The sequence below is a fragment of the Pangasianodon hypophthalmus genome, chromosome 15 (assembly GCF_027358585.1).
Source record: "Pangasianodon hypophthalmus isolate fPanHyp1 chromosome 15, fPanHyp1.pri, whole genome shotgun sequence".
In the NCBI taxonomy this organism is placed as follows: domain Eukaryota; kingdom Metazoa; phylum Chordata; class Actinopteri; order Siluriformes; family Pangasiidae; genus Pangasianodon; species Pangasianodon hypophthalmus.
The window spans coordinates 17,091,521-17,103,859 of NC_069724.1; positions in this window are offsets into that span (position 1 = coordinate 17,091,521).

Below are 12,339 nucleotides of genomic sequence, written 5' to 3' on the forward strand. Positions count from 1 at the left end.
CAGGAAATGTGTGCACTCTCAATTACTGGTCACTCCCTGCATGTGACAATAATCTCTCATGTTCTTCATATGTCTGGGCTATGGAGTAAGGTGGCTAGATGGAAGCTCTTTCTCACAAAAAAAGAATTTTTTTTGCCTAAATTTTGCCAAACAATGTGGCAAAATATGTTATGGTATGAAAAAACCAAGTTAAAAACAAGACCACTTACTCACCCAAAGAAGAAAGTACACATGGTGAAGCATGGTGGTGGCAGCATCATTCAATTCAATTTTATTTGTATAGTGTTTTTAACAATTGATGTTGTCACAAAGCAGCTTTACAGAAATGTATACAGTACTGTGCAAAAGTCTTAAGCACCCTATTTTTTTTTAGTACAAACTTTGTTATAGATTTTTATTTTATGACTTCTACATTATTGATTCATTGAAACATTTTAGATTTCCAAACATTAGTTTTCCAGCACAAAATTAAATGTTACAGAAACATGTTTGTATATCAGTAAAGAAAGCAGCATATTACATAAGAGACACTTTTCAGACAAAAAAACATAATGAAGGCTGCTGGGTTTTGCTGCAAAAATAAGAAGCAAGTGTGACAGTCAAACTCTCCAGAAGAACTGTGGCTGCTTCTGCAAGATGCTCAGTAACACTTACAGCTCATTTCCTTATAAAACTGCACAAACTGTACCTAAGACTGCTCTTTTTTTTTTTTTTTTTTTAAAGCGAAGAATCGTCACACCAAATATTGACTATGTTTCATTTATTACTGTTTACTGCTCTTATTTTTTTACTGTTTACTGTATTTTTTTAATGTAGAAACATTAAATTTCATTATTTTTGAAGGTATCTTTGCTTTACAGCATTTCTTTGCATGTGCCTAAGACTTTTGCACAGTACTGTAAATTCAGGATATAAATTTTAAATTTAGAAATTTATCCCGATTAAGCAAGTCAGAGGTGACAGTGTCAAGGAAAAACTCTCTGCTATCATGCTCTAGGGCTGCTTCTCTTCAGCTGGGACTGTGGCTCTAGTCAAGATAAAGGGAATCATGGATAGCCTCAAATACCAATCTATTTTAACACAAAACCTGCAGTCCTCTGTTAGACGGCTGAAAATATTGACCCAAAAAACAAATCCAACTCAACAAAGAGTCTGAGAAGGACTGAGTGCCGTATTAGAAGCAAAATTATTGTAGGTTTTTCTTTTTCTTTTTTCCCTAAAACATTTCTAATTGTTTGTCACTTGAATTTTGTTGGTTGCTATATCACATTAAAGGTGGAAAAAGATTTGATAGATTTTATATCCACTGTATATCTTGTATGTGATAATAGCTTATAGCTAGATTGGAGGAAATTTTTTTCATTTTATAAATTAATAATTTTATAATTTATATTTGAGTTGAAAAGAATAATTTATGAAAGGATTACTGTATTTTGTGTGTTTTTTTTTTTTACTTGATGTAACTTTTTAGAACATGTGATCTACCAGATGCCAAAAGGTTTTCTATATGAGGCAAAAATCATTTTTTGACATGGATTGGAAAAAATGAAAGTGCAAACTAATTTTTTTTTTCTATTTTGGAGGCATGTTTTACAACTCACTGTCTTTTTTTTTTTTTGAAGTAAAATTTGTTCACTCTGTAATACAGAAGCTGTGTGTGTGTGTGTGTGTGTGTGTGTGTGTGCGCGTGCTTGTGCGTGTTCAAAGGCTCTGTGATATATGCTAGTTTTAGAGCTGCAGACGTCAATGCTGCTTTTAGTGCTCTTTAATTTCAGCTTGACACGCCCTAACCCTCAACACACACACACACACACACACACACACATACACACACATTGCATCCTTATATGCTCATTCTTGACTCTTGAGTTGAGTCTGTAATCCAGACAGATAGATGGAGAGAGAGGGCGGTAGAACTACAGATAAAAGGACTGAGTAAAAAGCGAGAAAGTGAAAAAAATCCAGGAAGGCTGTATGTGTGATTGCTGCAGACCATGTCTTGGTATGTCTGTGTGTGTGTGTGTGTGTGTGTGTGTGTGTGTTCAGAAATGGGTGTATCCTGTTTCTTATGAATGCTTCAGTCAGGAACAGGCAACCACCCCCTCACACACTAAGATCAAACCAAAAGACACATTCATCCATGCATGTGTGTGTGTGTTTGGGGAGGGACAAGGACTGCACTTATTAATGTCACTTTCATCTTTTAGGCAGTACTGTGTGTGTGTGTGTGTGTGTGTGTGTGTGTGTGTGAAGTGCATCAGTAGGTCTCAACTTGTGTGTGTTTGTTTTTGTATAGTGTGTGTGTGAGTGAGAGAGAGTGAGTTATCAATAGCTTCTCTGTTCCTCTTGGGTAAACTAAAGTTGTACACTCTCTCTCTCTATTTCTCTGTCACACACACACACACACACACACACACAAACATAGGCATATTAAATTCAGTTTAAAGCTATTATGAAAATGGCTTAAATGAACTTTAATTTCAACCAACTTCTCAGTGTTCAGTGCTCAGTCCACACACATACAAGATTTTAAAGATAGGAATGAAAATAGTACACGTAAATGCTTTTTATGTCCCATTTAAAATGAGTAATTTCACCTGTTACTTGCAGCTAGTGTGCGGTGCAGTGGCACAGTGGGTATCATTGATGCCTGTCAGCTCCAGGGTCCTGGGATCAGTTCTGAGGTCTTGTTTCTGTATGTGTCCGTATGGGTTTCCTTTGGGTTCTCACATACACACCACTTTTTGCTGAGGAATTCTGGGAATGTGAGTTTGTGGCACAGGATGCACAAGATTCGGACATCATGATAGTTAAATAATTGTAAAATGTAGAGTTGTAGTATTTGTAGTTACAAACTTGCTCAGCAGATGAAATAAATGTCCTGTTTCTCTGTAATCCTTTTATTTAACAATCTAATATCTGTACTGACTGTGAGAGTGTTATAAACATGCACTGCTACTGAGGTCGTATAAAGGTCATTTATCCAATGAGATTTTCACTCCTAAAAACACAGAAATGACACCACAGCTGAAATTCTGAGCTGACAAAACTAAAAAGTACAGCTTTTTCTGTGTGTTCAGTATTTCTGGTCATTATTATTAGATGGGAGAAACTTGCAGAAGGTCAACCATCACTGCAACATTCCACCGATCTGGGCTTTATGGCAGAGTGGCCAGACAGAAGCCTCTCCTCATTGCAAGACACATGAAAGCCCGCTTGTAATTTGCAAAAAAATATTTCTAATTCCAACCCAAGTTTTAACGTGTCTTGCACTGAGGAGAGGCTTCCGTCTGGCCACTCAGCGTTGCAGTGATGGTTGATCTTCTGCAAATTTCTCCCATCTCCACACATGATCTTTGGAGCTCAACCAGAGTGACTATTGGGTTCATGGTCACCTCTCTTAGTACCAAGGCCCTTCTCCCCCGATTGGTCAGTTTGGCCAGGTGACCAGCTACAGGAAGAGTCCTAGTTTTTCCAAACTTCTTCCATTTAAGAATTATGGAGGCCACTGTGCTCTTGGGAACCTTCAATGCAGCATAAATTTTTTTGTAGCCTTCCCCAGATCTGTGCCTCGACACTATCCAGTCTCTGAGCTCCGTAGGCAGTCCTTTGACCTCTTGGCTTGGTTTTTGCTCTGATATGCAGTTTCAGCTGTTAGACCTTATATAGACAGGTGTGTGCCTTTGCAAATCATGTCCAGTCAATTGAATTTGCCACTGGTGGACTCCAATGAAAGTGTAGAAACATCTCAAAGATGATCCAGAGAAATGGGATGCACCTTAGCTAAATTTCAAGTGTCAAGTGTCATAGCATAGGGTTTGAATGCGTAAGTCAGTGTGATATTTCAGTTTTTTCATTTTAATAAATTTGCAAAGTTATCAAAAAATTAGTTTTTTGCTTTGTCATTATGGGGTATGGAGTGTAGACTGATGTGAAAAAAATAATTGAAAGCATTTTAGCATAAAGCTGCAAAAGTGAAAAAAAATGAAGGGCTCTGAATACTTTCTGAATGCACTGTATATCCAGATTTTTGTAATGTTGCTTTATGAGAATGTCTGTTGTTAAATGCGCTATACAAATAAAAGTGAATTGAACTGAGTTGAACTTTTATGACTTTACTAAGTGACTGTACAAAGTTGTACAACATTCAAGTAACTTCAGTTACATTGTTTTTACTGTGGAAAAATCCGCTTCTTTTTACAGATATTTCAAGAAAAGAACTAGAAACTAGTGCTTACAAACAAGGAGAAAGTCAAAGAAAAACTGCAACAAACACTCCTATGTCATTGGCTATCCTAAAAAAAATTTAATCCCATCACCCATATCTTTATATATGCACCACCACTACCACCACCACCAACAACAAAATTTGGCATTTTAGACATTTGGAATATGTTTAGACAGTTTTTCACACTACTGGTGATTCAGGTTTAGGTCATGATTGGCCTAAAACTAGAAACAAAAATTGCTCAAATTTTGCTTATTAATGAAACACACACACACACACACACACACACACACACACACATATATATATATATATATATATATATATATATATATATATATATATATATATATATGTATATATATATATATATATATATATATATATACATACACACATATATAATGGAGCAAAATAAATAAGTGATCGATAATTAATAATAAAAACTATCAGTCCCAGTCTTACGCATATAAACACACACACACACACACACACACAAATATATGTATGCAAACGCTACACGCAGACATAAATTAAAATGTAATTTAAGAATGGATTGAGAGTCGGAAACATCCTCCATTTCCTGTTCATAGGACAAACAGAGTCTCCTTATGTGAACCCTGAATAGAGAGAGAGAGAGAGAGAGAGAGAGAGAAAGAGAGAGAGTGTGAGTTTTGGCTTGCTTGCTTAGGTGGTTATTTTTTGGGAAAAGAACTGAATCACGTATTGTGCTGCTGTTGGTAAACCGTATTTGCTCATTTGCAGTTGGCTGTTTTTTGTTTGCTTTCTCAATATTGGTCAGTTTTCTGTTCATTCTGATTGGTCAGGGTTTTTTTATGGGAAAAGGAACCTTTTCACAGTCTCACTGCAGCTTACTTGCATAAAATTAACGTATTAAGGTAGCATGGTGTCAAAAGTATTAAATCTATTAAATTCTACTATTTTGAACAAGTGTATTGTTTGAACTTTATTCATGATGTATCAACTAGATTATCTATCTACACAACTGCAAAACAGAGTAAGCAAAAACGTCAGTATATTAAGCATTTAAAAAGAAGAATTTGTGTTGTTGCTACAGCGCTGTCTCAGGCCCCCGATGCTGCACCTCCCTGATCACCTGCAATTTGTTTCACGGCTCATATTTGGGACTGTAGTTACAAACTGACCCCCTCTGTTTGCAAAGCCTTGCACCTTTCCTTCTGCTTGTCTTGTTATTGTTTGTCTTGTGATCAACTTAGCTTTGCTTATTCTAGCCTAGCCAACTTTTCAACCTTCTGTTCATTTTTGCCAGTTTGTGTTTAGGCTTCTGTTATTTGGATATTTACCTTTATTTAAACTCATCCCTGGGTTCATTAAACATGTCTGCTTTCGTGTTCATCCCTGGCTTAGGCTGGTTCATTAAAGTAAATCTTTTCTCGAGTTGTGTGTGTGTGTGTGTATATTCTTAACAGGTGTGACACTGGTTTGGCCAGTTTTCCCTGGAAAATTCATGGTGACGAATTAACTTGCAGAAAGGAAAATCACATGCACACTGAAATGGACAGATACACTTACCTATACACATACTGTATGTTCACCCACACACACAGGCTGTCAGTAGAAATTCCCTATGCACAATAAGTTCATAAGTGTGTATGTGTGTGTGCCTCTATATGTGTGCCAGATTTAATATCCTGACTCTACTGTATAATCCTGCCCTGAGATCTGGTGTCCCACTGAGAGAAAGAGAACCTGAATGAAAGTAAGTGTGTGTGTGTGTGTGTGTGTGAGAGAGAGAGAGAGAGAGAGAGAGAGATAAAGAGCATTTAACAGTGATTTTTATGCTTACATGCTTGACATTTTTCCTTATGGTTTCTGTGTTTGGGCAAAACTTCGGCTGCAGTTTTGGTTGCTGTTTTTGAGTCAGGAATTGTTGCTTGCATTTCAGTCGGGTGTCTTGTCTTGCTGTGGTATTTTTAACTTTATGAAACCAGCAATGCCGATTCAGTTGCCTGTAAAGTAAAGAAGAAAGTTTTTCAGTGCCTCATTTATGTTTTAGAATAGTTTCGGCTGGATTCTACATGGAATGACATTTTTTTATGTGACGTCAGAATGTCTGACCTAGCCACATCTTGAGTTTGTGAACTGATACCATTGTGCATGTGTTTGTGTGTTTGTGTTGAAAGGGCTTTACCATTTGTTGCAATTCTTCTGATTATTCAGGGACAATAGAAATAGGACTAGCAGCTAAAAGTTTTCATCACATATATGTACATTACAGCACAGTGAAATTCTTTTCTTTACATATCCCAGCTTGTTAGAAAGTTGGGGTCAGAGCAGAGGGTTAGCTATGATATGACACCCCTGGAGCAGAGAGGGTTAAGGGCCTTGCTCAAGGGTCCAGCACTGGTACCGTCTGATGAGTAACCCAGAACCTTAACCACTGACCCACCATGCTAGCTGGATTCCTTAGGTAGGTGGCTCTATATCTAGAGAAACTCAGCCTTAATAATTTTTTCCCCACCCATCAGTTAACTCTTCTCTAACATACAGCCGCTACCAACCGAAGAGGGTGAAAACTATCACATTCTCCAAGACACATGAAGTCAGCCAACCGGATTGGACCTTGTGATCTCTGGACGATAGGGCCCCCCGGGAGCCCTATGGTGAGCCCCTCGGGAGATGCTTAATAAGTTTAAAACTACTGTAAGCATTTGTGATTAAAAGTAACTGTAAAGTATTGTACTTTATTTTTTTCTCATTTATTAATCATCTTGTAGACATCATTATGCATCAGCATTCTTGAGTGGTGCTTTAAAGGTTGCTAATTAACCTACTAGTTTACAGGTAAAGCAGAGCTGCCCAATCTCAGCAAATCTCATCTACAGACAGCAAAAACAGCAGTGCATAAAAAAAATGTCTTGGAATATGACATGAATGTTAAATAATAGTGTAGATAGAGGTGAATTTGCAGACTTATGATAAGTATGGAGAAGATTCTGTGCCAGAGAAAAAAACAAGCACATCAGTGAAATAACATGAAATACAATACACAAACAGTATTGCTTTCATTCAAGCACAACCTTCAATGAACAACCTTCATTGCATTGCTCTTATGTCGCGGTCATTCATTCATTCGTCCTGGTTTTTTCTTTATCCTGGTCAGGGTTGTGGTGGATCCAGCCTAACCCAAGAATACTGGGAACATGTATTGGCATGTTTTTGGGAGGTGGGAGAAAACTAGAGAACTCAGAGGAAACCCATGTGGACACAGGGAGAACATACAGATTCCACACAGACAGGAACCCGAGCTCTGGATCAAACCAGGGACCCGTGAGGCTGCAACCAACATGCCACCTGTAGCCTCATTTATTTCATGAAAAACAATCAGCAAGTGATAGCTTTTTAAGGATTAAATGCTGAATTTATTTCACAAGTCAGTATGATCCACCTGTAAAAGTAATCCAGGTCATTGCATTGTATTCAAATACGTCCTTTTGTTAAAGATAGGAAAGCAATTACAGCAGTAAAGAAATGTGAAATGCAATAATCAGACTGTATTGATTATCATTAGTGATGTTACACAATGAAAAGCAAATCCTTCATTACACCCGTTGCATTACATCCACTTACATCACTGAAACATTGTTTCAGAGAAAAACAATCAGCAGGGGATTGTAGGGTCTCAGAAGTGAATGTAATTGTGCATTGCATTGCATTTCATCTTCATCAGTGCACTGAAGTCATGCCCTGCAGTCAGAGAAAAGAAGAAGAGCCTGAAAGTATTATTTTCCAGGAAGTCTTACCGGAATGCTCATTATCGTTTCTTATTGGCTCATTGGTTTTTCATTCCTTGCATTAACTGTTGAACCCTTAATGAAATACTACTTAAATATGCTAAAAAGTGTTAATGTGTGTGTAACTCACAGCAGGGTTATGTCATTATGTTATATTATTTATGTTATTATGTTTTAGGACAAGATCATGCTGTAATAGAGCGGTTGTACTGACATTCTCCAGTTTGTTTGCAATTAAGCGATGCATTGAAGGTTTTTCACTGAGTAAAATTTTTCTCAATGAAAAGCAATATCACTTGTGTATTGTATTTCATGTTATTTCACTGGTCTGATTGATTTTTATAAATCAAACCTTTAAAAAACCTTCTCACTGGCTCTGTATATGCTGGCACTGGACATGAGAGTGACAAAAAAACTATATAGACTTTAAAACGGTCATTCTGAGAGCAGCATCAGCATCGAGTTCATGTATATAAAGCTATGTATGGCAAAAGAAAAAGAATAGCTACCTGTGGCTAAACACTGTCTGTCCATGCAAACACTCTTTCTCTAGTGCAATAGACCCCAGCTTTATGAGAACATGTTGGGCACAGCAGGTGTTTACAGCACCATTTTCCCCAATGCTTGGCATAGTATCTGAAGGAGTTTTGGTTCAAACTACAAAAGAAAAGCCCTGGGAAAAGCACCTATATTTTAAATAGGGTAAAGGGTTTATTATTTATTTATTTTTCAAATAGACAAGCCAGCTTACCTAAGACTTAGCAGGATCCAGTGACTTGATATAGCTGTATTGCTAAGGAAGTGGCTACAGACTACAGCTTGACTTAACAATCATATTCTGATTAAAGATAAAAGGAAATCTACAATATGATCAAAAATTTTATTTTATTTATTAATTATTATTATTATTTTTAAATCTGAAAGGTGCTCTGTTTTGGTTGTGAGAAAATGAATGGGAACCATGTGAGAGATTAATGGTTTTGCATTGTGATGAACACAAAGTCATTTACCATACAAATGTATTGTTTTCTTTGTATTTTTTTTTTTACAGAATAATTAAACATATACAGTGGATATAAAAAGTATACACACTCCCGTTTAAATTAGTTTTTTGTGATGTAAAAAATGAAACCAAAATGAATCATGTCAGATTCACCTTTTCCACCTTTAATGTGATATAGCAACCAACAAAATTCAAATAGAAAACAAACAGAAATGTTTAAAGGAGAAAAAAGAAAAAGAAAATGCTTCCAAAAACATGGTTGCCTAAGTGTGAACACTCCTTAACTAATACTTTGTGAAGAGTCTACCAACTTATAACATCTGGATTTGGCAATTTTATTCCACTCTTCCTTGCAAAAATGCTCCAGATCTATCAAATGAAAAAAGTGGCTCTCCTACGTACAGCCTTCTTCAAGTCATTCCACAAATTTCTGATTTAGATCTGGGCTCTGATGAGGCCATTCCAAAATATTAATCTTGTTCTTCTGAAGTCATTCCTTTGTTGAATTGGATTTGTGCTTTGGATTATTGCTGTGCTGGAAGGTAATTATTATAATAATTATTCTTCATCTTCAGCTGTCTAAACAAGGCCTGCAGGTTTTGGGCCAAAATAGATTGATATCCTCTATCTTGACTACAGCCCCAGTCCTAGCCGAAGAGAAGCAGCCCCATAGCATGATGCTGCCACCACCATGTTTCACTGTGAGTATGCTGTTCGTTGGATGATGAGCTGTATTGTTTTTGCACCAAGCATATCTTTTAGAATTACGCCCAAAAGGTTCTACCTTGGTCTCAACAGACCATAATACATTTTGCCACACGGTTTGGGGTGATTTAGGCAAGCTTGGATGGTTTTTTTTCATGCTGCCCTACCCCAAAGCTCAGACAAAAGAAGAATATGAGAGATTGTTGTCACATGCAGGGAGTGACCAATACTTTATGGATTTAGCTGCACCTTTAATGTTGCCATAGGTGTCTTGGCAGCCTCCCTGATAAATTTTCTTCTTGTCCTTTCATCAATTTTGGAGAGACATCCTGTTCTTGGTAATGTCACTGTGGTGCCCCATTTTCTCCACTTGTTGATGATGCCCTTCACAGTGATTGACACTTTTTTAATTTTTGATTTGACTAATTTTGCAACTGTAGAACATTTTGGCTTTCAAATTCCTGTGCCATCGACATTACAGAAGGGACCCTTCAGAGTTTTCACTTTGTAGGGAGTAGCCTTCAGTATATACCGCAGCTTGTGTTTTAGACTGACCCTTTTTTGATGTCATCTTTTTCTTCCTCTTCAGTTTAAAAGAAACACACAGCAAGTCACTTTTTCTTTGCACTAAAATAATAATAATAAGTTTCTCACTGACTGTGTTTAAGAGTTTGTGAGATATGTGTTTGAATCATCACATATGCACAAAGTAATCCATTGAACATGCAAATGTTCATACAATTCAAGTGCAGACCTGGCAAATGGTCCTAAACAAACAAGTGTAGATCTGTGCGCATGTGTGTGTGTTCTTACTTTCTAGCTTGGCTGCTTTGTAATTAGTGCAATTCCAACACACACACACACACACACACACACACACACACACACACACACACATACACACAAACACACACAAACAGGCATGATTTCATATGCTAGTACCACCCTGCCACATGTGGTTTTGACCAGGGCACCCACATTTTGTGTGTGTGTGTGTGTGTGTGTGTGTGTGATTTCTTGACTTGGCATTTTATTGTAAATTAATTGAGACAAGATGTGGGAAGGAATGTATGGCAATAAAAGGATTATTTCCATATATCCCTGCACCTGTATGCTCATGTCCCTCTGCAGAGGAAGCATTAAATCTTTTCTCTTACACACACCTTTCCACACACCTTTTCATGAAATACCTAGCACCAATACACTTGAATGTGTACACACACACAGTGTTTCTGTCTTATGTAAGTCTGCACAGTGCTACTTTTCTGTAGTGTAGAGGAATTTCCAGTGGGTTAACCAATCAAACCCAACACACACACCTACGTGCAGGCGTGTGGACTTTCAGTGAAAAGCATTCAGTATGAAGAACACTTTCAGTATTCATCTGTGTGAGTGTGTGTGTGTGTGTGTGTGTGTGTATGAGAGAGAGAGAGAGAGAGAGAGCATAAGAGAAAAATAGAAGCTAGGTAGATTTTCTAAAACACAAATGATACAAATACCAGAGTGTCTAATTCTTCATACAGACAAACACTTCTGTGTTCCTGTCCATTTTTGCTATACTGAAGGTGATAAGATGCATGTTGTTATATTCATAATAATGCATTAAAATCAGCAGCAGGACAGTACTTCTGCATCACTCAAAATATGTTACAATACACTTTCATAAGAAGTGACCTTTCTTTATTTCATTATTTCAAATGTCATTTTAATAATAAAAAACAGTGAATACCACAGATTTGAAGTATACTTGGCTAGGGGTTCTGTTTACTTCTGCAATTCTGTAAAGTAAAAGAGAAGTGGATGGCTTGGGGACAACGGTAATGTTGATGGCTTTACAGACGACAGAATGAAGTATCACCTTCCCGCATGCTTTGGGTGGGAAGTCTGATTGTCTTCGAGGCATTCTGATTTTGCAGCTTGTTATTGTTAGTGACTTACAGCATGAAGAAGAAACTAGTGGAACCACAGATGAGCAACAGGTCAACTAAGATGAGGAGATCTGGCAAACCAGTGTCATGAATGGCGAGTGGAGACGGATGCAATTGCAATTAAGCGTTTTATTAAAGAGCAGGCAGACAATTTCAAAACGTGGGTCAAAATCGAGACTGAGAAACAGGCAGAGGTCAGGCGATGTACAAACGGTAATAGCAGGGTGTAACAATTCCCTTTTGGTTCAGAGGGAAATGAGGAAACAGGAGGCAGGCTTGCGACAACTCAAAAGGAGCTCTTTATTTTCCTTTACTCATTTACTTTCGCTTTTCAGTGACTTTATTTTACTGTGCACACACGTGTGTGTGTGTATGTGTGTGTGTGCGTGTGTGTGTGAACAGCACAGAGCCGTGTGTGTGTGTGTGTGTGTGTGTATACACACACACACACACACACTCACACACTCACACACACACAGCTCTGTGCTGCTCAGATCTCTCTCTCCCTCTCTCTGGCTTGTTACGGGAGGGCCTGAAAGCACAAACAGATACACATAAGTAAACTCGGGCTAATAAGGCACAGGTGAGAATCATCACACGTTACCTCCCGAACAAAAACAAGACTGAGAACCGGTGAACAACACCATGAAACAAATGCCATGGTAAAGACAGGCGGCAAAACACTGAATAGTTCTTTGC